The sequence below is a fragment of the Halictus rubicundus genome, chromosome 9, assembly GCF_050948215.1.
Source record: "Halictus rubicundus isolate RS-2024b chromosome 9, iyHalRubi1_principal, whole genome shotgun sequence".
NCBI lineage: Eukaryota > Metazoa > Arthropoda > Insecta > Hymenoptera > Halictidae > Halictus > Halictus rubicundus.
The window spans coordinates 17,271,059-17,296,613 of NC_135157.1; the positions used below are offsets into that span (position 1 = coordinate 17,271,059).

A 25,555-nucleotide genomic window follows, 5' to 3' on the forward strand; every position below is an offset into this window, starting at 1 on the left:
GAGCAATGCCCTCTCACCTAAAGTTCATAAATAAATGTATACTCCTGCCCCGCGGATGCACTTCTCCGGCACCGCGCCGAAACTCTTAATCGAATACGGTAACGAGCCACGGAGATGCCTTTCAATTTTCATAAGACGACAAGTCGAAAATTGACTCCTCATCGCGAACAAGTGATCCGGTCAATTATAATTTCTACATTTTTAACATTTCAAAAATTCCCTTGTATGCTCACCATGAAGACTTTCTTGTCGCCAAATGTTGAAAACAAGAAGTCCGACGAATATCTCTCCTACAGATCTGTGGCAGATCCTTATTTCCCAGAATCCCCGACAACCTTTCTAAATTCCACATTTCGACAACTCGGTGCGAATTTCGGTGGACAAATGTCCCTATCTTTCCTAATCATCTTCGTTTCCGGGCATCCGTGTTTTCGCGACAAACATCCTTATCTCCTCGAAGCTCTGATGGCCTTCATTTCGGGGATCGGTGTCGAAACGAAAATGGAGTAGAATCGTCGAAAACAGACGATGCCTGTAACGACGTAGCCTGATGCCTCTAACGACTGCTGTGTTCGTAATCATTCGCAGAGATTGCTTTCACCAGGACGCGACTTCCACCGCTCCGCGACGTCGCAGGTATTCAAGCTCGGCGGGTGCAGTGATGAAAAGGTAGTCAGGAGCTAAATGGAGGGAGTGCTCGCATCCTCTAATAATATTAATCCCGGAACCATCCTCGTGGCATCTTGTTCCCTCGTGCACATGTGCTCGGGCTGTTGCGGCCATTGAAATCCCTGCAAACAAAGAGGGCGGCCCGCGTGGAACGGCAAACACAATCCTTTCGAACAGTTTCGAGAATTTATGTATTTGTATGTGCCGTTTCGAAAATAGTCTGCGGTCTCTGGACCAGCGGGGGATTTGGGTTGGTGGGACCTTGATCTCGAGAGAGGGGATTTTTGGGAATTATTGTTCAGAAATTAGGTATTTCGAGAATTTATGTATTTGTATCTGCCGTTTCGAAAATAGTCTCTGGACCAGCGGGGGACTTGGGTTGCTGGTGCCTTGATCTTGAGAGAGGGGATTTTTGGGAATTTTTGTTAAGAAATTATGTATTTCGAGAATTTATGTGTTTGTATCTGCCGTTTCGAAAATAGTCTGCGGTCTCTGGACCAGCGGGGGATGTGGGTTGCTGGGACCTTGATCTTGAGAGAGGGGATTTTGGGAATTTTTGTTGAGAAATAATAGTGATTGAAACTTACTAAAACACCTGCTCACAGTGTTACCTGCCAATTCATTTAACCCAGTCTTCACTAAACAGATCAAAGCGCTTGCAACCCCCGCAAAGGGGTCTCGGAAATAAAAATCAATTTGATTAGCTGTGTTCTGGTCGCAAGACTGGCAGATCGGGTCGGTTTAGGTTCGCGAGGCTACTGGTGTGGGTGAATCGAGCCGCGTGGGTGGCTCGTACCGATGAATCGAGGTGAGTAAAGGATTCGGGGGTGAAATGGGGGATGGTTTTACGCGCGTTGCCACTCGGGGGTAATCGTGAATGCATGTCGTCGGGCGAGCAGCTCTCCACTTGGAAACGTTTTCCATCGGTCGTGAAGTGGAACTGGCGATAGACCAGCCCCAGGCTCCGGTCTACTGTCGCCACGCCGGAATGATTTACGTGATCCGCGGTTTATCGCGGGTTTATGGTGCGTGCGCTCGAGCGTGGCTTTTTAAAAAGCCTCGCATCTCCTCCCCTTCCACTCCCCGTTTCCCGTTTTCAACCCTGCACCTGCCACCCGCGCTATCGCTGACTCTAATTAACCCCTTCGCGCATAATAACCAGCCGGACTCGCGTCGCAGATTTTCAATGGAATTTATGAAATATCCTCCCTGTTGATTTCCTTCGAACCGGAATAACGTTCTATGCCTTTATTGTCGGTATTCACCCATTCGAGAAAATGTAGACACACGATACAGAATGACCAACGTATCGATCAACACCTCGATTTTATCCTGAATAATTAGAATTTATGAAACATTAATGTCCTTTAAACTGGTATAACAGCGGAGAAAATGTGGCCCCCCTATAGACAATGACCAATGTATTATCGTTCAACCCGTTCCCGTGCGAAATAAATAATGCGGAAAGGAGTCGACAATGTCCCTGCGGGATGCTGTGTTAGAGAGAAAGAGAGAGATAGGGAGGGATGAACGAAAACGAAGGAAGAGGGAGAGGGATGGAAAAAAGAGGAGAGAGGAAAATTCTCCGCGCCAGCGAGAAGCTTTTAATGAAGCCAGCCGACGTACGGCTGCGTCCAATTGGGACCAACCGGTGCGTCCACGCGAGATAGAATCGTTCTCTCCTCGCCCACCCTTCTGCCTCCTTTCCCCTTTCAACCCCCGCAAGCCGATCCTTTTTTTCAACGGATCCCACGCCACCATCCGTTGCCCACCCGCTCGTCTTATTTCTACGCCGGAAACCCGGAATCGATATCCGGTATCGGATGCGACGCGGCCAGTCTTTCGCCGCACTTCCTGCCGAGAAATAACGGGCTAAGGGCTACGGGCATTATCCAGCTGGAGACTTGGCTAATTTCAGACTATTTCTCTCGGCATGATTTTTTGGCTGGAAGTCGCTTTCTAATTTGAGGACGATGGATTTTTTAGACAAAAGATAGATCTCTTCGTATTTCTTTTTTTAAGACTGCTGGGGTACATTTTTCGGGTTGAGAACTTTTCGAGGTTGCAGGCTGAACGTTCTAGGTTCTACTAAAATTAATATTCAGTTGGAGATAGTTCTATTGGGGTGGGATTTTATTTTTAATATGTTGGATTTTTCAGGGGAAAGGTTGCGAGAGGATTTCTCATATTTTTTGGGGACTGTGGGGGTACACTTTTGGGGGTGAGAAAATTCTGGGGTTGTAGAGTGCGCCTTCCAGGTTATGACAAAATTATAACTGAGTCTATTGGACCACTAGTTTTACAGGTAAAAATTCTTAAAAATCGAAAGAGAGATAATTGTTTATTTCGGAATAAGACGGAGTCAATTGTAGGGAACAGAAGGTTAACTGGAACCGTGTTCCTCTGGCCGATAGACAGCCGATGGCACGTAACACAGCGACAGGGATCATCGTATTGTGTCTAATTGCATCCGTTGCCGTTTTTGTTTCAGGATCTCTCGTCGGATGAGTAACGAAGCGTGGCCCGGTCTCGAGGTACGAACACCATCCCCTTTTCTTCCCTCTAACGAACCGTCGCGCGCGCACTTTGTATCCCTGCTTCCTCTCCCGCACGATCTTTTGTTTTCCACCGCTTTTCAACCCCCAGCTCCCCCTCCTCACCGCCCTCCCCCAGCCCCTTGCTATCCCATTCAACGCGATCTCGTGTCCTCCGGAGCGAACAGTCGTGTTATAATCACGAAAGGGAGCTTGGGATGGGAGATAATCGAATCGACCGTCTTCCCTCCGAATCGAGTTACTACGTTTGATCTACGAGCACGGTGATTTGATTTTTTCTCCCGTGATTCTTCTGTTTGCTGCGAAACTTTTCGGGAGTGGGGATCAGACGCTTTGTTGAGAATTTGGTAGCCTGGCACGGGGGTTTGTTTGCAGAGCTGATTTTATCTTCGGCGATGTTGTTAGATTACAATCCAGCAAATTGTTTAATCGGTTTTTGCAGAAAAGTTCCCCCGGTCAGAAATTGTTCTCTTTTTGCCGAATAAACAAAGGTAACGCGAACGCAGTTTTCGCAACAGGAGAGTTTTAATTTGGACCGCGATCCAATTGCACGGTAAACATTCGCTCGTTATGAGAAGTTTCGGCGAATACGTTTCGTACGGGATGCACGGGCGAGAGCGTGGGGAAATTTTTGCGTTCGGTCTGAATTTATCAGAAAACCCGAAGCGCTCGAGGTCTCTTCATCGACTCGCTCGAATGTAATTATTTTCATCCTCTCTATCTCGCCGTTTGCAATTACTCGAATTAGGATAATTACTTTCATATTTAACGTTGCATTAAATTCACGTGGCGTCTGCCGTCTGAGAGGATTCGCAGTCGACCAGTTGGTGGAACGCCGAGCTGGTAACGTTAAATAAATTAGCCGAGCCAAGCGTCGCAAGAATACGTCTCTGTAATGGAAATGCTAAGAACAGTCTGGATTGCGACTCAATTTTCCGACACTCTTGTCGTTCTGTTCTCTCGTCGACTGTTGGCATTTTCGAGGAAAAGTGTCAGGCTTGTGTCAAAATTATTTTTCATTTTTATATGCAGTTCCCTGCAGAAATATTTCTCGAAGAAATATGGTCAACGATCCATCGAAAATCCATCGAGAGACTATTCAATTTCTCACAGACTTCTCTCCCCAATTAATACAAATAATTTCTGCAATTTGCCAAAAATTTTCCGATGGAATTCAAGGACACTTTTGTCGTTCTGTTCTCTCGTCGACTGTTGGCATTTTCGAGGAAAAGTGTCAGGCTTGTGTCAAAATTATTTTTCATTTTTATATGCAGTTCCCTGCAGAAATATTTCTCGAAGAAATATGCTCAACGATCCATCGAAAATCCATTAAGAGACTATTAAATTTCTCACGGACTTCTCTCCCCAATTAATACAAATAATTTCTGTAATTTGGCAAAAATCGCGTCACATTCGGAATGCGAAATCGCGCGAAATTCAAATTGTTCCCAGCATCCCCGAATTATCGGGAGGGGAGGAAGTCGCGATCGCGCTCGAGTTTGATTTTAATCGTACGTCGGCCGTGTTCAAATGTAATCGACGCTAAATAATTGCGGCGGACGTGCACGCGTCCGAATTAAATTCTTCGTTGCCGACCGTTAATCGGCGTATTCGCGGATTCCATTTAATTTCCCGTGATTCCGTTCCCGGTTTCACATACACATGCGCTGTTAGACGCGCGCCGATGAACGCCAAGAATTCCGCGGCCGATTTGAGAACGTTCGGCAATGTTACGAACGTTCCTGATGGACAAGTGTGCTTCGAACTATCGCGGAACATAGTGCTTTGTCCGCTGTTAGAAAGATATTCGGTGTTTTGCCGAAATGAAAATCGTTCAACATAGTTGCTCGTGTTGTGTGCAGAACTATTTCAGTTTATTGAATCGCTGTCAGCTGGATGTTCTTGATCTTTAATCCGAAGAAAGGATTATCATTTTTTGGAACGTGACAAAATAGAATACAATTTGTGGAATATGGTGTTGAATAGCAATTTTAAGTTAGAGTAGTTTAGGTTATTGATTTTATTTACTACCTACAGCCTCGAAGATATTATTAAAATTCATTCAGAGAAGCCTCGATAAATTCTAAGACATACTTAAATGTATCACAGTCCTCGCCTCGTTAATACAACAAAGTAATTGCAGCAGGAACCGCCATCTTGCCGTGCAGCAATCTCCTTAGATTACCCGGGGAAAATTGTCTTCTGCATAAAGACCAGCGGTCTAGTAATCAACGTTTGAGCCATCCTCTCCTCGGGTCAAAAGTGTTTATTTATTTTCAATTGAAAGAGGAAAGTTAAGCCCGTATCCTGTTCTTGAGCTCGTCCCAGAGGGGGGCCATGAAATAATGATGAAATTGTAAGGAGGTTGACGAAGCTTATATCTTCCGGAGAAGAAGATTCTCTCTCTCTCACACAAATTTATTTCGTTCGATATCCGATTGCAAGGATTGACCTTTCATCTCGCAATAACGCCACTGTGTCTGAGTTCGTTCTCCGTCCATTTATTCAAGGGAGATTTTCGAAATGAAAAGAGGGCGCATTCACCCCGAGGCCGGCGCCTATCAACCGGTTTTCCCTGGGGGGAGGGGGAGGGGGCACGCATCCTGATTGCAATCGTCCCGATTTCAGATTAAACTTCGTTAATTACAGCGTCGACGAGGCGTCTCGATGGAGATCGAGCCGACAACGACGTCGACGACGACGCCTCGCCCTAATGAACGCGACGGCTTAACTTGTTTGCAAGAAAGAGCCGAAAATATCGCCCCATCAATCCTCTTTATGCTACGTTCGGGCAGAACAGTATCAAAAACTGAAAAGAACCTTGACACTTCAGTAATTTGTACGTGCAAGGTGTAATAAATATGTCATGTATCGTCATATCAAAAAATTTCTTAGTATAAAGTTGTAGTATTTCAAAAACTGCAGGTACCGGTGGAAAGAATTTTTTCTCCAAGCCACAGTTTTACGAGATTTTAGGGTCCCGAATATTTTTTGATGTGGTAACCTATATTTTTGATTGCATGTGCTTGTACTGCATGGAAAGACGAATTCAACGAATACAATAACTATACCATTCCGATCATTTAGTGTCAAGCAAATCGTGTCTGAAAATGTAAGTAGTCTGCCTTTCAGATACGATTTTCTCGGAAACAAAGGATTCGAAGGGTATGGTCATGGTAGTCGTTGAACTCGTCTTTTTATGCTCTACAAGCACATGTAATCAAAAATATAGGTTGCCACATAAATCTGTATGTGTCACCTTGAAATCTCCGAGAGGGATGCTTTCAGTGGAAATTCTTTCTACCATTACACGTATCTCATGAAGTATAAACATGTTTGTAGAAGTTTTTTTCAAACTTGAGAATTTTCTATATTTTCAGTTTCGGGTTCTTCTGTTTCAGAGGATAACGATGGGCTCCTAAAAGAACGTTAACTGGAAGAGAGCAGCATTGATTTTCGTTTACAGGAATTTCGGTGTTGATGGGGAAAATATAGTCGGTCCAGCGCGGCAAGTATCGGATGATCGCTGGAGCCCTCCCCGAGATTGCTTAATAACGATCCCCTAAACTGCTAGTCCGCCCACGCAGACGCTAGTTTTTCGGCGGTTAAGCGGAGCCATAAAGTTCTAGCTTTTGGCCGGAACCAGCTCCGACATCCAAATTACTTCCGGCGTTTCGGAATCTTTTAATCCCGCTCGCTAATTGACCTGGCCATCTTTGACTCGAGTGTCCTAAAAACGAGGCTCCCGGCTCTGGCAAAAACTTCTGACAATAATAGCATTCTCAGATGAAAAACCTTTGGCAATGTAGTTCCAGAATTATTTTTCATTTCCGAAGCTGGGCGGATTGAAATTTTATACGCCTGTTTTGCATCCAATTTTTCAACTACAAGGAGACGCTACTCGTCCACTCGTTCTTGTCATAAATGCATAAAATCCCCAGTCCGCTAATCATTAGCAAACCGGTCGAGTTGCTCGTTAAGAAAAATATCAATGGACCGTAGAAATGTTAATTCGTGCTATCCTCTTCGGTAAAGTATTTCCTGAACCCATTGAGGCACCGAGGTAGTTGATCACGCTCGAGAGGAGGAGTTCATAACGAGTTTGAAACGTCGAAAGCATCGTGATAGTCGCGCCTCTCCTTTGGAACATAATCAGTGGCGCCTCGTTAATTACCCCAATCCTCCGGGCCACCACTCGTTTGACCGGCGTGCAAGTGCCAGTTGAAAGTGGCGTCGACGCTTCGTGAAATTCAACACGGCCCGTTTATATTCGTTAATCTTTTAGATCTCATCGTGGCCGGGCTTTTTCGCACGCCGCTATAATTACCGGCGCGACGGAGACCCGTTGTTCTAGAGCGGACGAAATTAGCGCGGTCCACGAAAATGAGTCTGCGCAGACAGATATGCACGACAAACACACTCAATGATTTACAGATTGTGCCTTTTTTCTTGCGATTTTTTCCTCCACGAATTTGAGACTCGTTCATAAAAAAAAACATTCTTTTCTTACGACAGAACATATCAAACGTCAGCTAGAATTTTTACTGACATTGCAGCATAATTAATAACTGGCACTTATAGTTGTTGATATCACCTGCTAGGCATTGTAACTCTCTCTGGAATCGTAACACCCATTCTAGACGTGGCTATCCCCTCCACGGAGCGGTAACACCCATTCTGGGCGTGGATATCCCCTCCGCGGAGCAGTAACGCCCCTTATAGGCGTGGCTATCCCCTCCACGGAGCGGTAACACCCATTCTAGGCGTGGCTATCCCCTCCACGGAGTAGTAACATCCATTCCAGGCGTAGCTACCCCCTCCACGTCTCAGGTAACGCCCCAAAGGGCGTCTACATGTTACATAAAAATTGTATAAGGCCAAAAGATGGTCCAATATTCACAACAATATACAATTACATGAACCACCGGTCCAAACAGGAAGAAATAATGGAGTTATAAGTATTTTTGTCGTCGTGAATGTTAGGTTGAGAATGATCTAGATTATACAGCATATAAAGTGCCGTAGCTTGTTCATTATATACAAGATTTATTAGCAGTACGTTCATAAAAATTCGCAGGCTAGTGTTTACGATTGAACGTTATGCGCTTAAGAGTACGGTTCTTTGGTAAACGGTAAAAGTGAACTTCACCCGCCAATTAAACGATTAATATTTCTGCCGGGAATAGCTTTTCAGCCTATTAACCGGATTATTATTCGAGTGTAACCAGTCGCGAGGCCGCAATTCAAGATTATTACATTAATTTTATTTTGAACTGTGTCGTACCTGCTCGAGTCGTTTATCGCAACGAAATATCGAGATTATTCGAGAGTGAAGTACTCGCGAGGTCGCAATCCAAGATTATTACAGTAATTTTATCTTCAATTACAGCTTCGACGGTGTTTATGCTTGAAAAATCTCCTTGTTATCGGGATTCATACAAACTGGGGATGGTTTAAAATGGAGGCTCTGGAGGTATGATAAAGTGCAAGATATTTCCGAGTTAACCAATTTTTCCAATCCTCAGAACTCAAATTCCTCTGCAAAAAAATGTTTCCCACTTTTAGGTGATGGAAAGAGATGCACAAATTTTCTTAACAACAGAATTCTCTTAATTGTAAATTAAGCCCTGGCAACTCAACTCTGCTTAGTAAATCTCAAAGAAATCGATCCCTACGAAAACGGTGTCCCAAAAATCCGTGCCATCCTGAATCCTGTAGAATTTGTGGAACGGGGCCGCGATAGGAAAGAGTTAAGAAAACCTCGTTAACGAATCCGAATTCGTTCACGAAGTCAACGTTGTCCGTTCTCTCCCCCTCTCTCTCCCTCCCTCCCTCTCATTCTCCCTCGCGGAAGTCCGAGTCCACGGACGAGTCGGAAGCGGAGATAGCGTTATCGGGATCGGGAACGAGCCGGACGGAAACGGAGATAGCATTATCAGACTTTCGTCCGCGAACTCCACTAATTTTAACTAACGGTGGAAATATCGCGAAACTTTTGAACGGCGAGTCCCGCGCCAGCCAATTTATCTTACCATCTTGGTGGCGCGGGGATGGTGGATCTTCTGGCGAACAGAGAGGAAAGGGGAACACGAAGGGCTGCAGGGTGGCGAAGGGAGATCCTGGGGGTGGTTAGTCTAAGAGGGTTGGAAGACGAGCTATGGATGGCGCTGGGAAATAGAAGGGGGTGGCTGAGGGCTTTTACCGTCTTACTTATCTACTTGGTTCGCGGTTGGGGAAGCTTTAGTACCCTCTAAACCATCTTATAACCCTAAAAATTATAGTACACCGGGCCAGGCGGCGTGCTGCGGCCTCGTTGAAAGCTAACTAATAAAGTAATTGGATAATATCTGCGGCCCGGAACCTCTCTGCTCGGGCTTATCGTTACTGTGTCGATTCGACCGATTTTTCGTTCAACTATGAACCCGTAAAAGCAGAGTTTTGTCGGATGATTAGCGGTGTGAACGACGGTAATGATTTCAACAGGAATACGCGATTGCAATTCATCTATTCATCGTATCTATTTTTACGAGCATCTCGCGGGCAAATTGTTATTAATAGGATGATTATTATTGTAATTCCATGGCTTACCGAATTTCGGCATATCCTCAGCCCACGGTTACCGATCCTCGGATCGATTCCGGACCGGATATCGACGTCATTGCCGTGACACACTGCCGGCGCTGAATTTCCATTAGCGCGACATGGCTGCCCGAGCTTGTGTAAATGCCGTGATTATTAATAAACCACACGCGTATATATTAGCGGTTAATCGTATTAGTGCGAGGTGACCTAACCGTACCCTGAGAACATTCTCACCCTGCCATTAACCCCTTCCCAGCTACGGTTCCTTTTGCCAAGATACGTCCTGTCAAATAATTTTTAATAACAGATCTTGCATCTCTGACAGACGAGCAAAAAGGCACAAGTAAAAATTATTAATTGCACATTTACACCAGAAAGCGCTTTTCGTGTTTCTGCATTACAATAAATTTCATCGAATTATTTTTCTCACATTATCGAATAGAGAAATTTCAGAAATATTTGGATAAAGAACTTTAGAACATTATTCAACCTAGAGTAAATTATTCGAATGATTTTATTCAGCGATTCCCCGCGAAAATGTCTTCTCAGGTTCGTCGCCGGCGAAATAAGAAGCCTGATTCGAACAAACGACACTGTCGGGTTCGCCGTTAACCGTGTTAATCCATTTGGAATGGCGTCGCGACAAACGGCTAATAACAGTAATAACGTCTTCGCGCGGGGTGGGGGGTGGGGATGGGGATGTTTATGCATCTGGGAGCATGTAAACGCGTGGCCGGGTCTCGCGATCCGCTAATAGAACCGTTTCCATTCACGTCGCGGCATGATAGAACGAGACTTATTAAAGTTGTCCTTTACGTTCGACGAAAGAACGTAATATTTCCCGGTGCTCCATATTCCCGGGGCTCTCGCATAAAAGCTCCCCGGAAGAAAAGCCGGGCAACGAGGCGGGGACTGTCTTGCCCGGGCTCGAAATTCAGGAAAAGTTGCGGGGCGCGGCGGCTGAGAAAGTGTGTGTGTGTGCGTGGGAGAGAAAAGAGAGAGAGAGAGAGAGAGAGAGAGAGAGAGAAAAGAAGAAAGAAAGAGAGAAAGAGGTTTACCAGCACGCTACATCCTTCTTACGGTGCACGGGCTAATGCAAGTGGCCGTGGCCGGGCTCTGGGCGAGCTGCCTTATCTACTAAGTAGTTATACGACGCGATATGCACGCGTCGGAGCACCGAACTCCGTGGCGAGGCTCTATTGTACACACGACGCACATATATTCCGCCCCCCCTCCCTCCCAGCACCTCGAACAACGATTACTATCTCTTTATAAATTTATGTCTCATTTACCGCGGGGACGAACGCCTGCGCCACCGTTACTCCCTTCCGGGACCGCTAATTGTGCTCGTAGATGCTCCAACTTTTTCCTGCTGCCGTGACATTGTTCAGCCATCGGTGTAGCTTCGTGTACCGACGATAGAATTTAATGGAATCATCGTTGTTGTGTCGGAGATGGGCGTCGAAAGCATCGCGGCGCTTGGCGAGAGCTGAACGTTGGACGCTGTGGAATATATTCTGAAATTTAATTCATTTCGACACCTCACGCAGTCGTAACTGAACAATTTTCCTAAAAAAATTTTTTCAGCTTGGAGACTAATCCTATCATCTCGAAAAAATCGTTTGGTAAATTCTAGAGAAAGTCTTTTTAAGAGTGTCGAAATATCTGTACCATATAAAATGTTATCGGTGCTTAGAAAAATTATTCAATTTTCTCAAAGTTCCAAACAGAGAAGGCCCATTACCAACGTACCGCAACAATGTCCAACAACAATGTGCCACAACAATGCGCCGCAAGAACGTATTACAGCTGCGCACTAAACAGAAAATATTATCATTGGCGACGACGGTAGAGGTGGCGCACGGTTTATAATATTTTCGCATAGCCTCCCGGCAGGTACAGCCGAACATGTTGCCTTCCCTAAGCTCGCCTCTAGTTTCACAAAGCTGAAAACTATGTTATCGCGGACTTAGCCCGCAACCACTCCGAGCTAAATATTTCCATAATACACTGCTAAAGCTCGGAACTTTTCCCCTTGAACCCGCGGAACGACGGGCCCGCTATGGAGCACACACCCCGGACCAACTTACCTGGCGCCACTAATTCCCTTAAAGTCTTTCATTTCTGCTTGTTGACCTGTTTCCGCGAATCACGGCTCCGTGATAATTATTTAAACACCAATTCCCGGCAACTTCTCTCCGGGGCCCTTTCCTCGCACGTGCGAAACCTGCTACCGAAAGAAAACGCCCTTCCCTTTGCTAAATAAAAGAAAATTCTGCGGATTGATTCTTCCGTGAGTTTCCGGACGCTTAGTATAATTGCGTCAAAATTTTCTACTTCACTACTGTCTTCTCAATTCTTGACGAAACTCGGCTAGAAAAAAAATTGTGTGCAATATGTACTGTCATGAAAAAATTCCGTAACACTAGATTTACGGGACCCGTCAAAATGACGGGTTCTAATATTTTTAATTTAATATTATAGAGATTCCAAGGATGCATACATAAGAAATTATTTAGCAAATTTATTTCTTCGGGTATATATTATTTTTAAAATATTGCTAAAAATGTGGGCAGCACGTTCTTGTTATTTTCATGAAGTAATGCAAAATGGTCGCTTTTAAAATCCCTTATTTTTTAATAGCAAATAGAAATTCTGAAACTGCTACGCAGGCCTCGACAGGTACGAGTTGCATTTCGGATTGTCGCAGTCGCGGATTCGGCGGAGAAAGTTCGGTGGCATAAATTCGCACGTTATCGGCGCTTAGAGCGTGATCCAGTATTTCGCCGGAGGCGGTAAAGCACGGTCGAGATAATCAAAGAGCGATTGTTCCGGGGGAATAATTCGTGAAATCGAGGTGGGCGAGAACGGTGAGGGGGGTACGGTAAGTAACCGGTAGAGGAGAAAAAAAAGGCTAGTGAATTGTCGTGTGCAATGTGCACGTGGGTGGAGCTCGCGAAGAATGGGTCAGCCGTAGGGGCAACACGTTAATGGAGGCTCGCTGTTGAAATATTTCCGTGTTCCGAGGCATCCTGGCTTCGTTGCATAGCTAATGTTATTGGCCAGCCGAGATACGGGCTTATCTCGGCGCTGGTGTACACCTAGCGACACGCACGTGCCGGAACAGTAACCGCTGCCTTTAGTCCGGCCACAATGGACACGCAACGCGGAGCACTGTAATTATGATCCTGGCCTCTCGATTGAGGGGGCACACCGTGTACCTGCGACGGAAACAATGATCTCTCAGAACCCGCAAGAAAGAAACCAGGCTGGTCCAGCCATTGTCCCGGGGTCGTTAATCCCTGCTAGCTGACCTATCCTTGCGTGGAGATGCCCGCGGCTATTACGGACGAGGTTGTAATTGTTTTATCTGACGCCAGAATCAATTTTTCATTAGAACACCAATGCGTGGATCTTATTGTTTGATTTTCAAGGAATATTTCCTAAAAATTTGAACGGGATAGCTTGAACTAGGACACGGCAGCCATCTTGTCGAAGATGTTCCTCTAAGACGTCGCTTGTGGAAATGCAACAATTTTTTGGCCATAAAATTAATTTTCTTTTAAAAATCAATATGCACATCTTATCGTATAAAAATCAATTTTTGGTGGAGAATTTTGATATACTGCGCTTTTGTTCCATGGACAAAGGCTATATTTTATTCTTGAATAAATAAGTGTTATAGCTTACAATCCCATGTAAATGATAAATATCAATAAAACGATTTTTTTTCTTTGCTTTCACATTGTCATTTTCAATTCTCGATTATATTCGAGTGTGAAAAATTATAGCAGCATAAAATACAACGCCGCTCGAATTATCTCGAGTGTGCACAGTTCGGCCTGTTTAGCGCGCTCGAATTAACTCGAGCATACAAGTTAAGGGGTTAAGCAGTACACGTTAAAAAATTCAGTTTAAAATTAAAAATCCAGTGGAGATATAATGAATGGTTTCTGGTGATTGTCTGTGGAGATCGTTTCTGGAAATGTCTCTGCTGGACGGAAGCACGCGAGGGACGTGTACACTGTACTGTAAGGGCAGATAAGTCGTTTATTATTAAGCAGACACGCCCGTCAAGTGTAAACCGTGTCAGCTAAGAAAGTGCGAGGAATTCTGGGACGAGTTTATAGCGACAACAACCGTGTCCGGACTTGGTTCACGAGGCTGATAAGTCCCTGGAACCGTCACGGTTCCCCGTTCACCTCTTATCTTTACATTAACGACGTTTACGACTCGTTTCGTTGATGAATCTCTTTCTCAGACGGCGCTCCGCGTTAGCATATTCCGCGCGTCTGCTTTATCTTTGCGGTCCGAATGATCCTGTTCGCTCGTAATTCTCTTCCTTAATCATTCTCTAGTATCCCCTTCTGCGAAATTATTTCTTTGATAAATGGGAAAATTTTGTACATTTTGCCGAGGCGCACCTTTGCTCTTGGAATGCGAAGTACAGCCTTAAAGAGGGTGGGTTCTATTTTGCACAAAATAGGTTTAATTTGCTTTTACGAAAAGACTTAATTCACCTGACACTAATCTTTTACGATTAGTTATTTACGTTTGTGAATTTTTCAAAATGCAATCTTGCTGTTTGAAAGTAAAATATTCTTTGAAAAAGTTGGCAGGGTAGTTTTCCTCCTGTAAAGCACGGAAAATTTCACGTGCTTTCTAGAATATGTTAATCCGACATTTAATAATCGTTTAATGACCCTCGCTACAAAATTATTATTTAACCCATATCCGCACGATGTGTCAACTCGACAGACCTTTTTCTCGTAACCAGTGCACTAATGCACGTGACGATAAATGTAAAACAGCAGTGACTTTATTATTCATGAACCGTATGAATAATTTCACACCCGGACGCAGAGGAATTTCATTTTTCATTTCAATGAAAGGATTTCCAAGCTAGACAGTTTATTTTTGGACTTTACTTTTAGGTATCTATTACCGCGTCGCGTTGAAATTAAATCGTGGAAATTAGTATTGTCAGAAGATCGAAAAGACTGACGTGGATGAAACAAAACCGATAATATACCATCTACCTCTGTTGCTATTCGAAATTCAAGGAAAAATTAAATAAAGGGGATTTGGAGTTGAATAAAGTGACTGTAAAATCCATGGGACCAATTTAGAATTAAAAAGAGGATTAAATTAAGGAAATCAGGACTTTTAGAGTTTAACTGTATAAGGAGCACTGTACTAAATAAAAATAAAATAAAATTTCGAATCAAAGGAGATTTGCGTGGACTTTCGGTGGCCCATTTTGCGCCGCGTTCCACATAAAAATCTTCAGTTTTTCAGTCCAAGAAAGCTCGTCACGTTTCACCCATTTTCGGCTCAAGACACGAGGCCACTCCATTCAGTATGACTCTGTCGCAGAAGGCAATGACTCGTCGACTTCTGTCACGAGTACAGAGTGCCTTTGTAACCGCCTTTGTGTCCATGGGTGAGAGTAAAATTAGAACGGTATTGTAGCGCTATTACGTAGTTGAATGGAGTTTATGCGTCACGGCCGGCTCAATGGTCGGGGGGGGCTAACAAAAGATTCTATGTTTGAATACCGCCATATTAATGGATTTGTTAAACAGAGTGTTCCGACGTCGCTTTCTGAATGGCTCGAGAGGAGTCCATTTGGGTCAGTGGCTCTCAGTCTTCGTTCCATCATTGTGGTTCACCTGTAAATTCGTAAACTGGCTAACCAAACAATATCCGTAATCGACCGAAATGCTATTCGGCACAGCTTCGACATCCCGAATTGATAATTGGACACATACGACCACGCGAAACTGCTCAAATGCAATTAAAAAATTAATGGAGACAGTCTCAGGGCAGGGGAAAAATTAAATGGGACACTACTGATTCACTTCACGTCTAGAAATTTGCTGGCGTCGCGTCGTAAGCGCACAGAAACCTCGCCATGCTAATCACCATTTTCATCCCAGAAAAATCGAAATTGCAGAAGACGCAGCTCATAATAAAATCCGATATTAGCGAACGCTCTAGAAAAATCGTGAAATGCATCGATCTGAAGATGTACAGCAACGTCACGATCCAGATGGTCGAGAGGACCGACGCGGTTGGTAAAGTCAACGAGGACACGGAGCAGCGGCGCAGGGGGTGGAGGGGGAGGGGGCTCTGTGTTTGGCCGATTAAACGCGAATCCGTGTAAAGACCGCGCGTCGAGGAGCTTACCGGGGCGTTTTCGTTTGTATCGGTGATTCAGCGATATCCAGTCGACGATCCCCGGGAAAGCTAGGCCCGAGAGAGAGAGAGAGAGAGAGAGAGAGAGAGAGAGAGAGAGCCAGCCGGTACGTAAATTTCCTTCGGCAAGGTGTCTTGCGCGCCGCGATCGATCGCGCACGGCTGACCCGTTTACCAGGATCTTTCGGTGTCCCGCGAGCTAGTAAATCCCGCTTACGCGTGATCACGATAACACGCAAATTCCGAGTGCATTATGCCCCGCGCGATACGGCTCGATGCAGTGCGGCCCGATACCTTATTGCACTGCGTACACCGACAATGAGTCACGCAATTTGCAAATCCTGCAACCGGACGGCAGACTCGGAGAATTTACGAGCAAATATGTCGACGAACTGGTGACACACAGAACTGTGAACACGGTCTGCGACACTTTAAATTGTTCGTGGAAAAATATTCGTAACAAGGAAGCCGTTTCCTCGGCGGTCTGGAAAACGGTCAAAAATTAGGAAACCACTGATCATTTTCTGATACACATCCCGGCACTTTGAAAATTAGGAAACCATCTAGGGGAAATTGCTAGCACTTTGAAAATTAGGAAACCATCTAGGAAAAATTCCTAGGACTTTAAAAATTGGGAGACCATCTAGGAAAAATTCCTAGCACTTTGAAAATTAGGAAACCATCTAGGAAAAATTCCTAGCGCCTTAAAAATTAGGAAACCATCTAGGAAAAATTCCTAGCACGTTAAAAATTAGGAAACCCTCTAGGAAAAATTTTATCACCAACTCCTCGAAACCAGAGATTGACCTAACCAACCGTCACAGCGTCCCGTAAACCATCGCCCAGCCGTCCAGGCAGCCGCGAAACAGCAGGAAGCGAAAAGAGGAGGCCAAAAGGGAAAGAAGGAAAGTGAAAAACGGGAAAGAGGAGGGACGGGAAGGTAACCGACTATACGGGAGCCGCAAACGAAGCGTGGATCGCCGGTCTGGTTTTTTCGTTTCTCGATAACCCGAAACCTGGTGGCGCTTGTCGTTGTTCCCCGTCGTAACGACGTCGGCGGCCGTTCGACGTCATTAAAACAGCCGGGACGAGTCAACACGAGAAGGCATCCTGCTGTGCACCTCTTCTTTCTCTCTCTCTCTCTCTCTCTCTCTCTCTCTCTCTCTTTCTCTCTTCTTTCCTCTGCTGCTGTCGCGCAAACGAGCACGCTTGCTCGAACAAAGTTCCATCGACGGGGGGCCGTGGGAGGCGTGGAGCGCAGGCCGTGGGGGAGAGGCAAAGGGGGCGGAGCAAACATTTTAGCGCGATTGAAAAAGTTGAAACTTTAACGAGCAACGAAAAGGGACGAGAGGAGAGATATCCGCCTCGCTTACACGAGTATCACGGGCCGCGTCCAGGCCGGTTTAATTAAATCGATCGTATCGAAGCCCGCGAGCTTTCGAGAGCTCGTCGTAACCAGTCACCCGCTAGCCCCACCCTCCTTTTCTGTGAGGGAGGGGGAGGGCTTTCGATGCGAGTCTCTGTGCAGTGTTTGTGCCCTCTCCCCCCCCCCCCACGCAAATTCGTACATCGGTTGTCGATCGAGCGACCGCGTATAATAATCGGCGTTTGCGGGAGTTTCGGCCGGAAAGTGGAGGACCCGTCGTCACCGAGCACCACCGAATCGTAAAATGGCACGATAAGTGCGTTCGGTGATCAATTTCACGGGACGAGCCTGGGTTTGATTTTATTGGCGCTTTCGCACGGCTCCCGGGGCCTTCCCCGCGCCACTTATCCGAGGGCGAGCATCGTGGAATGGCGTAGGGGGAGTTTGAAAATTCATATCTTGCTTGAGTGGAGAGATAATAGCGAATAAAGAATTTCAACGCTTTTTGCGAGGCTTGTATGTGACGATTATACCAATACATTGTCGGCTATAGTGACCTTTGGAAATACAATAAAGAAAAATACAAATATACTGGCAGTTCTAGTCGTATTGTAATTTCATTTTATTCAACATGTTGAATTAATATAACTTTCATTTAAATAACTTGGTCACTATGCACCCGGATCCGCAGTCGTTGAGTTTTGAGTTTAGAGTCAATTTTATAAACTGCGAGGAGCTGTATAAATTACAAAAAGCTGACAGTCTTTTTATATCGCTCCTAAGAAGGATGCTTTCTCTCTGATTTCGATTTTTGTCCAGCATCATAAAATGGCGATTCCTATGAAGATCCTCTCGGTCGATGAACGACTCCGGGACGTTTAGCATAATATTTCTGCTAAAACCGAGAGCGGGGTCGTCGTGATAACAACGGAGCTCAACGAACCTATTTTATAACAGTTGCTTTAATTACCAGGCTCTTCGTCGGACGTTAATTCGGGCGTAGTTGAAAGACCAATGAAACTGTTATTACCGGTTATCGCAGAAATAATTACACCGGCCCTCGAAGGCTGGTGATTTATCTGCGTACGAGATCTCGAATAGCGATCAAGAGAGAGAGAGAGAGAGAGAGAGAGAGAGAGAGAGAGAGAGAGTTCGTCCGAGGCTGACACGCAGCCATAATCTATCGTCGGGGATCACCGAGGCGGGAAAAGAAAATTCGCGTGAAAAGGAAATTGTCCCGTCGCGAAATCCTGCCGCCGCCCTCTTCGGAAAATTTGCAATTCCGCCGAATTCAAGCGGAGCCGCCACTCGCCCGTGAAATTTGTATAAATCAGGTCGTTTTAATCTGATTGCTGCTCCTGGCGGGCTAATGGACCGTATTAAAATTGACAATCCAATTTCAAAACGAAAGTTTTCTCGTTACCCGGCCATAACCCCGACTTTATTTCCTGCCGGAATGAGACACGATTTTAAAACTGCGCACTGGGACTCGCGTCCTAATTTTCTTCTTTCGAAAGTTCCGTCTTAAAGATCGTGCGTTTGATTAGGCGACTGCTCCGGGGAAGGTCGTGTCACAGTTTCTGCAGCTGTGGTGCGTGCTCGAAATTGGACCTGGATTTCCTTGTTTGCGAATTTATGGTACGGATTGGGTCAGTTATTCTGATTTTCTCACCTGATGAATGTACGTTGTTTTCAATATGTATATATTATTTTTTAATCGACTTTAAACTATTTTTAAATTGCGAGCTTCGGGGACCGCCGCTTTCCAAAATTGAACGTTCTCGAATTTAGTCGCGGTTGAGTTTAAATATTTCAAAATCGTATCGCTTTTTAAATTTGTACCCGCTCAAATTTGAATTCACCCAGGCGAGCAACTCTAAATTTAAATGCATTGGACATTGATAGCTTTCGAAGTCGAACGTTTCTAACTTAGGATCTATTTCAATTAAGAAATGTCAAGCTCGAAATACCCGTCAATAATTATTTATTAACATTAATCCGTCAAAGTCAATCTAGTTTCCTAAAATATTTGATCGTGCGCTCTTTGGGAAGTATTTTTAAAATATCATTGCTGTAGATTGGAACTCAATCTACTGACGCAATTGAAGTTATAATTGATAGCTGATTAACATAATTCGATAGAGAAATATATCCGGCTCGCAGCAAGTAAATAAATATTCTTGTGCGCGCGATAATTGCTGCCTGGTTGTCAACATTATTGTTTGAATAGCAGTGAAAATGTTCCACGGCAGAAATCAGGTCTCCCTTCGTTCAGCAGTATAGTCACCTGTTAATCGGGCAATTCATCTGCCATGAACACCTGTATGGGACCAATTAAACATAAATACTAATGATCCGAAGCGATTTGTCTCTCAATAAACGCAAATCATAATGTAATTTATACGTCCCTGGACAACATATATTTTAATGTACGATAAACACGCTTGGAAAATTATGTGGATGCAACGTTAACATAATGTGAACATAACAAACAAAAAGAATTCAATTTTATGCTCTTCCCGTACACGTATATAATTTCTTTTAAAAATCTTTACAAATTTTCTTTTACCATCCCCACTATTTGAAACATAAATTCAATATTTACCAAGTTATCAATTCGGAACACAAATTGAATAATTCGTGTGCGTGTACATGAACCCTATAAATATTTTTGTAAACGATAGTACGTAAAATAAGGGTGGTGCGTATATTGAACTACCAATTAGAGTGGAATGCGAAGACAAATATTTGTCCCTTTGAAAGTTTGTTTATGATTCAGTGAGTTCTTTTCAACTTCTACTGCAGGTCAATGAGTACAGAGGGCTCTGCGATCATTTTCGTATGTGGGATGATAACGCAGAATCAAATGCTTCCGTTTAAATTTTCCGTTTTTGGAAATGTTTGTGAAAGGGTCGCGTGCATTTGAACGTTTCGGGCAGCGTCCAACTGCGCCCGTCAAAACTCAATTATCTGGAGAGCCAAGGCTCAAACGAAAAAATTTTATTCTACAGTTTTGGCTTATTTTCGCATGCAAAACAACCCCCTGTTGATTACGCGATCCGTGTTCGGACGGACGTTCGTCAAACACACATTTAATTCCGACGCGAATTTAATAGTCGGCGGTTCTGTCGAACCGCCTCGTTGATTCTGAAAATTTTTCCTTTTGCGTTCAAGACAAAATGCCATTTGGGAAATATAATAATTCTTACTGTAGCATAACGATTCGTTCTGTCACACACTGCACAGAAATTCCTACAATCTCATTTTTTAAAGAAAATGTGAATATATTTATATAACTTGACTCGATTCGGATGACCGCTTTAATAATTATTTATACCTATTTCCGTATTCATAATTTAATTTATAATTATGTTATTTTGTTCGAAGCAGTTCACAGAGCAGCTACAGATAAGAAGAAATTTCATAGCTGTCGTTTTTAATAACGGAAAAATGTTTAAATATGAATTTTAGCTCTTATTATTTAACGTACGAAACCTCTTCTCTTTGAGAATCGTTTACATAAATTTCCGTAATCGTAATTTAATTTAAAATCACGTTACGCCGTTCACGATACTCCATAAAACAGCCGCATGGAAAATACATTCGCATAGCTACCGCCATTACAGTACCAACATGGTTAAATTTGAAATTACGATATTACTCTTCGCGCGGCGAATCCTTTTGACTTCGACAATTTGTAAAACATGTTGAAATGTTTGTAACGTGATATTGAATTATATCGTTCTGTTCGCGAGAGGCCATAGAATATCCCCGGATAACAACGAACTGAAGAATTATCACCACTAAAGCATAGCAAATTGTTAAATATAAAATTGTGCTTCTATGCTCCAAGTTACATAACATTTCCGCTTTACCAATTTTTTAAACATGTTTACGTAAGCGTGATGTAATATTAAATTACATCGTTCTCTTCAGAGGAGACCATAGAACAACCCTACGTAAAAATCAACCCTATAGTTTCTACCATCGGAGCACCAAAAGAAAAAATGTTAAACTTAAAAAACTGCTCACAAACGAAATTCTGTCGTTATTTTCGGAAGCTAAATGTTTCAAAAATTGTATGCAGGAGAGAGGAGGCTCACAGCTCCCCAATCAGCGTCCAAAAATCTATCGGACAGTCGAGAACAAAATAAAAAAAATAAAAAAAATGTTAGAGTAGCGTTGACGCGATGAGTACGCCAGACGAGTTAACTCGTCCTGTCCGCTTATCGGGTTAATCGTCGTTACAAGGGTGGTCCTGTTCCGGCGTTGTAACCCCGGGGCTTTGCTTATGCGAGCGATTGCGTGATGGAGGTGTGTGCGTGTGTGCGCGCGGGTGGGTGTATGGTTGCTCTCCGTGGAAATGGAGTTTCACGTTTGTTGCGGGCCGCTCGGTGACTTCGCTGGATAAAGCTATCGATTTGCCTGCTCTGCCGGAGAAAAATGGGAGCCCAGCCACTGTCAGATCCCCGGAGATTGATTCGAAATTGCGCTTTCCGCCGTCGACGCTCCGATACGCGATTAATCCAACGGCTAATGTGATGGATTCATGGCTGTCTGGTTAGCCTTCATTGTTTTTACGGTACCCGGGCCACCTGAGGCACAATTACTCGGATAGGATCCATTTGATCTTCGCCTCGGAGCCACGGTTCATTCGCTCGGCGATCCTCCACGCTCGCTTACCTCGCTCTAATTAGTCCGCGAGCTGCTCCAATCGACGCAATTATTGCGCCGGCCACTTTTATGCAGTTGTCGCAGTCGTTGCACCAGAGATTCTTCTGCAAGCGACTCTACGCGAACGGAAATTGAATATAGTTCATTACATATAGTTCATTATATAGTTCATTATATAGTTCATTATATTCGCGAAAGGAAATTGAATATAGTACAATATAGTTGAATATAGTATTGAATATAATTGTTTTTAATTTTAGTTACATGTACACGGTCTCGAGATTTGTCTCACAAGTTGTTATTAGAATCGGCATAATTATTTGAAGAATAAGAATTGTTCAGAATTGCTCGTCGTTGTAGTTACCGTAACGTGCGCACAGGGTTGCAATTTATCGTGGTGATGTACTATCGCGCGGTGTGTTAATTGTTTTACACGAAACCAGCATTAACGTATAATAAAATATACGGCAACAAGCTATTAAAGCCAGACTTTGCTCGGTACACTATCCGGCTGTTTGACGGTGGCGGTTTGTTTGCCAACGAAGAGTCGGGGTTTAACTTGGGGTAAACGAAGATCTACACAGTACACTGGGACAATTCTACCGGGGAAACACGGAGAGGGGATGACGCAATCTATAGTGCATCCGCATGCTTGAAAAGGGCGGGGCCGAATCTATCAAAGTTTCGAATTCTACTCTCAGTTGGATGTGACGAGTCAAGTGCAAATTTGCTAGCAAGCGCCTGGGAAATACAATTCTAAATTAACGAAAGACGATACTTCTGTAGAACCATGAAACTTGACGATTGCGAGTGGAGCTGGAAGAGCCACGCCCACTCTGACTCTTCCCTTGTACTTATACACTGAGAATTAACTAAAGGCAATTCACATTAGAATGTACAATGACTTTAAACAAAAATTGAGCGTAGAAATTGAAGGATTGTTGGAGGAGCTGAAGAAGCCACGCCTCCTCCCCTTAGACACACACTCTAAAGATCTCTTACAGTCATTCTCTATTGAAATACATCGTCACTTATGTATTTGTTTCTAAATAAAAGTTCCTAATCGAAATAGAGCGCACAAATTTTAAGATTATAGGCGGGGCTAAAGGTGCCTAATCGACCTCCACTCCTTTTGACACGCCTACAATATAATTTCGCCATCAAGAGCTCGATTCGCATAGTCGCCGGGGACATTTCTTTCGGTCGTTCGCTGTGGCAATTTTTTCGCGAGCCGTGCCCGGCGTAGCAGCGGTCTGGCTCCGATATTTATGAGCCGCGATAAGAACAGAGAAATCCTGATCATCCTATCCGTAAGCGGAAGTTCACCCAGGGAGGTTAGGCTACCTACGTAGCTGGTTCGAGCTCCGAAACATCAAGGAAGCACGATTTATACGAGAAGTAAAGCGAAACTATCCCCCCCCCCCCCCGGTGGGTGGAGCAAAGATAAATTTTATTAACGCAGCAATAAGGAATTTGCCGAGGCCCCCGTTACTCTCCGGCTCCGGCGATAATTGAAACGTTCGAGGGCAAAGGCCCGAAAACTTCCCTTGGTATTTCCCAGCTTCAAGGGATCGATCCCGGAAAGTTTCCTTCGGCTGCAGCTGCGAGTGTCTCTCACTTTGCGCGATTAAAATGATCTCTGGGATAGTTCGACGTATTTTTACCCCCACGGATAAGGGACCGAGAGGAATAATTACGAGTTCTCAAGGGGATGGAGAGCCGACCTCCCCGTCGAATCCATCGCGTTTCTTTCATGGGAATTTTCTTTGAAGCGATCTCCCACGGGAACGGTTTCAAAGATCACGACTCCTCGCTCGGACGAACCGTGCGGGTAGATAAGTGGTGGGATAATCATCAGAGATACTCAGCTACTCTCGATTCCTTCTAATGACGAGAATCAGCCAAAACCAATGCAAAGCATCGCACTAATTACAGGAATAACACTTTTTTCCCTGCTTTTATCTTCCAAAGTTACGCTCTGGCGAGGACAAGGGCAACTAGGCCACGCCCACCCGAGGTAGGCGATGCCCACTTGGCATTGACCACGCCGCCTCTTCGAAAATAACAAAACAAACAACTTTCTATCGCATTCTCCACCATGTAAACATGGTCTCAGCGCGCCTGGAGTATAATGATTTCGAGTCGCAATTCCACCTCATCACGTCCTACTATCCGAGGGTCCAAGATTGGACGAGAACGATCGCAAACATTGTACCTCGGCTCGTCAGCAGGGGTTACAACGCGGAAGTTGGTAGCAAAAGAAGAAACACGGGACACAGTGTACCCGGAGCGGTGAATGAAAAAAAAAACCTAGAAATAGGCAGAGGGAGAGAGGGAAAGGGAGAGTGGAGGGGAAGAGGGAGAGAGCTGACGGAAGAGATGAAATATACACGTGCCCATTCATCCGGATGAAAAGGTTCGTTATAGGGGCAATTACTGTAGCGGAGCGGTGCGCTGACCTCGGACGAGGCCCCCTGCCTTTCCCGCAGCCTGGGATACACCTTGCCAGACACGCCTCTCGGTTCTCTGCATTTTAGATTAGTTCCAAGTCGGCACCGAGTGAGCGAAAGCAGCCGGCCGATAAGAGGATTAACCGATAGGCTAATAAGGAGGCCACGCGAACATCACCCTCCCGAGCTGGCTCTGTTCGAGGTCTGTTTTTGGGCTTGGCTAATGGAGAACGATCCCCTCCGCATGAAAAACACTCGGTGTTAAGGGGGCCGGCATGGTTTTAAATCCATATACGTATGCAAGGGTCAAAATCTAGACAAACTGCCGCTTCAATATTGCAATGAGCAGTTTAGAAGTGGTCAATTGTGTTTCCTAAAAGTCCAATCTACGTCTGTATGGAGCCCAAATTGCGAATTTCTACCTCATCGCGGAGTAATTTGTAATATTCGGCAGAAAATTCGAATTCTGAAGCAAGTATGACGTCACAAGATGGCTGCCGCTGAAAGATTCTCTTAATTTCGAAAGATTCATGGTGGTATGTACGGTGGTATGCATTTTTAATTGATTACTTACTTATTTAAGACGTAAAATGTCTAGAAAAAAAGGCACTGGATAACATAGCGTGACAGTCAAGGCCAAATGCCTGCCGGCCCCCTTAATGCTCGACACTGTCTGCAATTGCGTTTCTCCTTACGTAGAAATTTCCTACGCAATTAGCCGAGGATTAATCGAAAGAAAACCGAGACGAAATAGCAGAAAATCTGTTAGCATCATCAATCACGCGTTTCCACGGAAATCCAAGGAGCCCGACGAAGTCGGAGAAGCTCCGGCCGTGGAGGCTTTCGGCGAGGAGGAGGCAATTTTTTACTCTGTTGCTGCTTAATAAAATATACGAAGCCTGGGGAAAAAGGCAACGCGCGAGGCAACCCCTACGGAAGGCAGACAGGACTGGCTCGCACGATGATGCTTGAAAGAGCTGAATGCGAATTACCAAGATCCTCCTCCTGTAACCTTCCCTTACCCCTTCTCCCGCAACCTTTTCCTCTCCTGCTCGCGAAGC

General features: G+C 44.6%; 1 long non-coding RNA gene across 1 annotated transcript in view; it reads left to right on the top strand.

Annotated features, from left to right (window-relative positions):
- Positions 1-25,023, top strand: part of LOC143357485 (uncharacterized) — a 252,097-nt gene extending 227,074 nt beyond the window's left edge. Inside the window, exon 2 of the long non-coding RNA XR_013082821.1 lies at positions 24,761-25,023. This is a non-coding gene — a long non-coding RNA (uncharacterized LOC143357485). The remainder of the gene's footprint in view (positions 1-24,760) is intronic.
- The last annotated feature ends 532 nt before the right edge of the window (positions 25,024-25,555 follow it).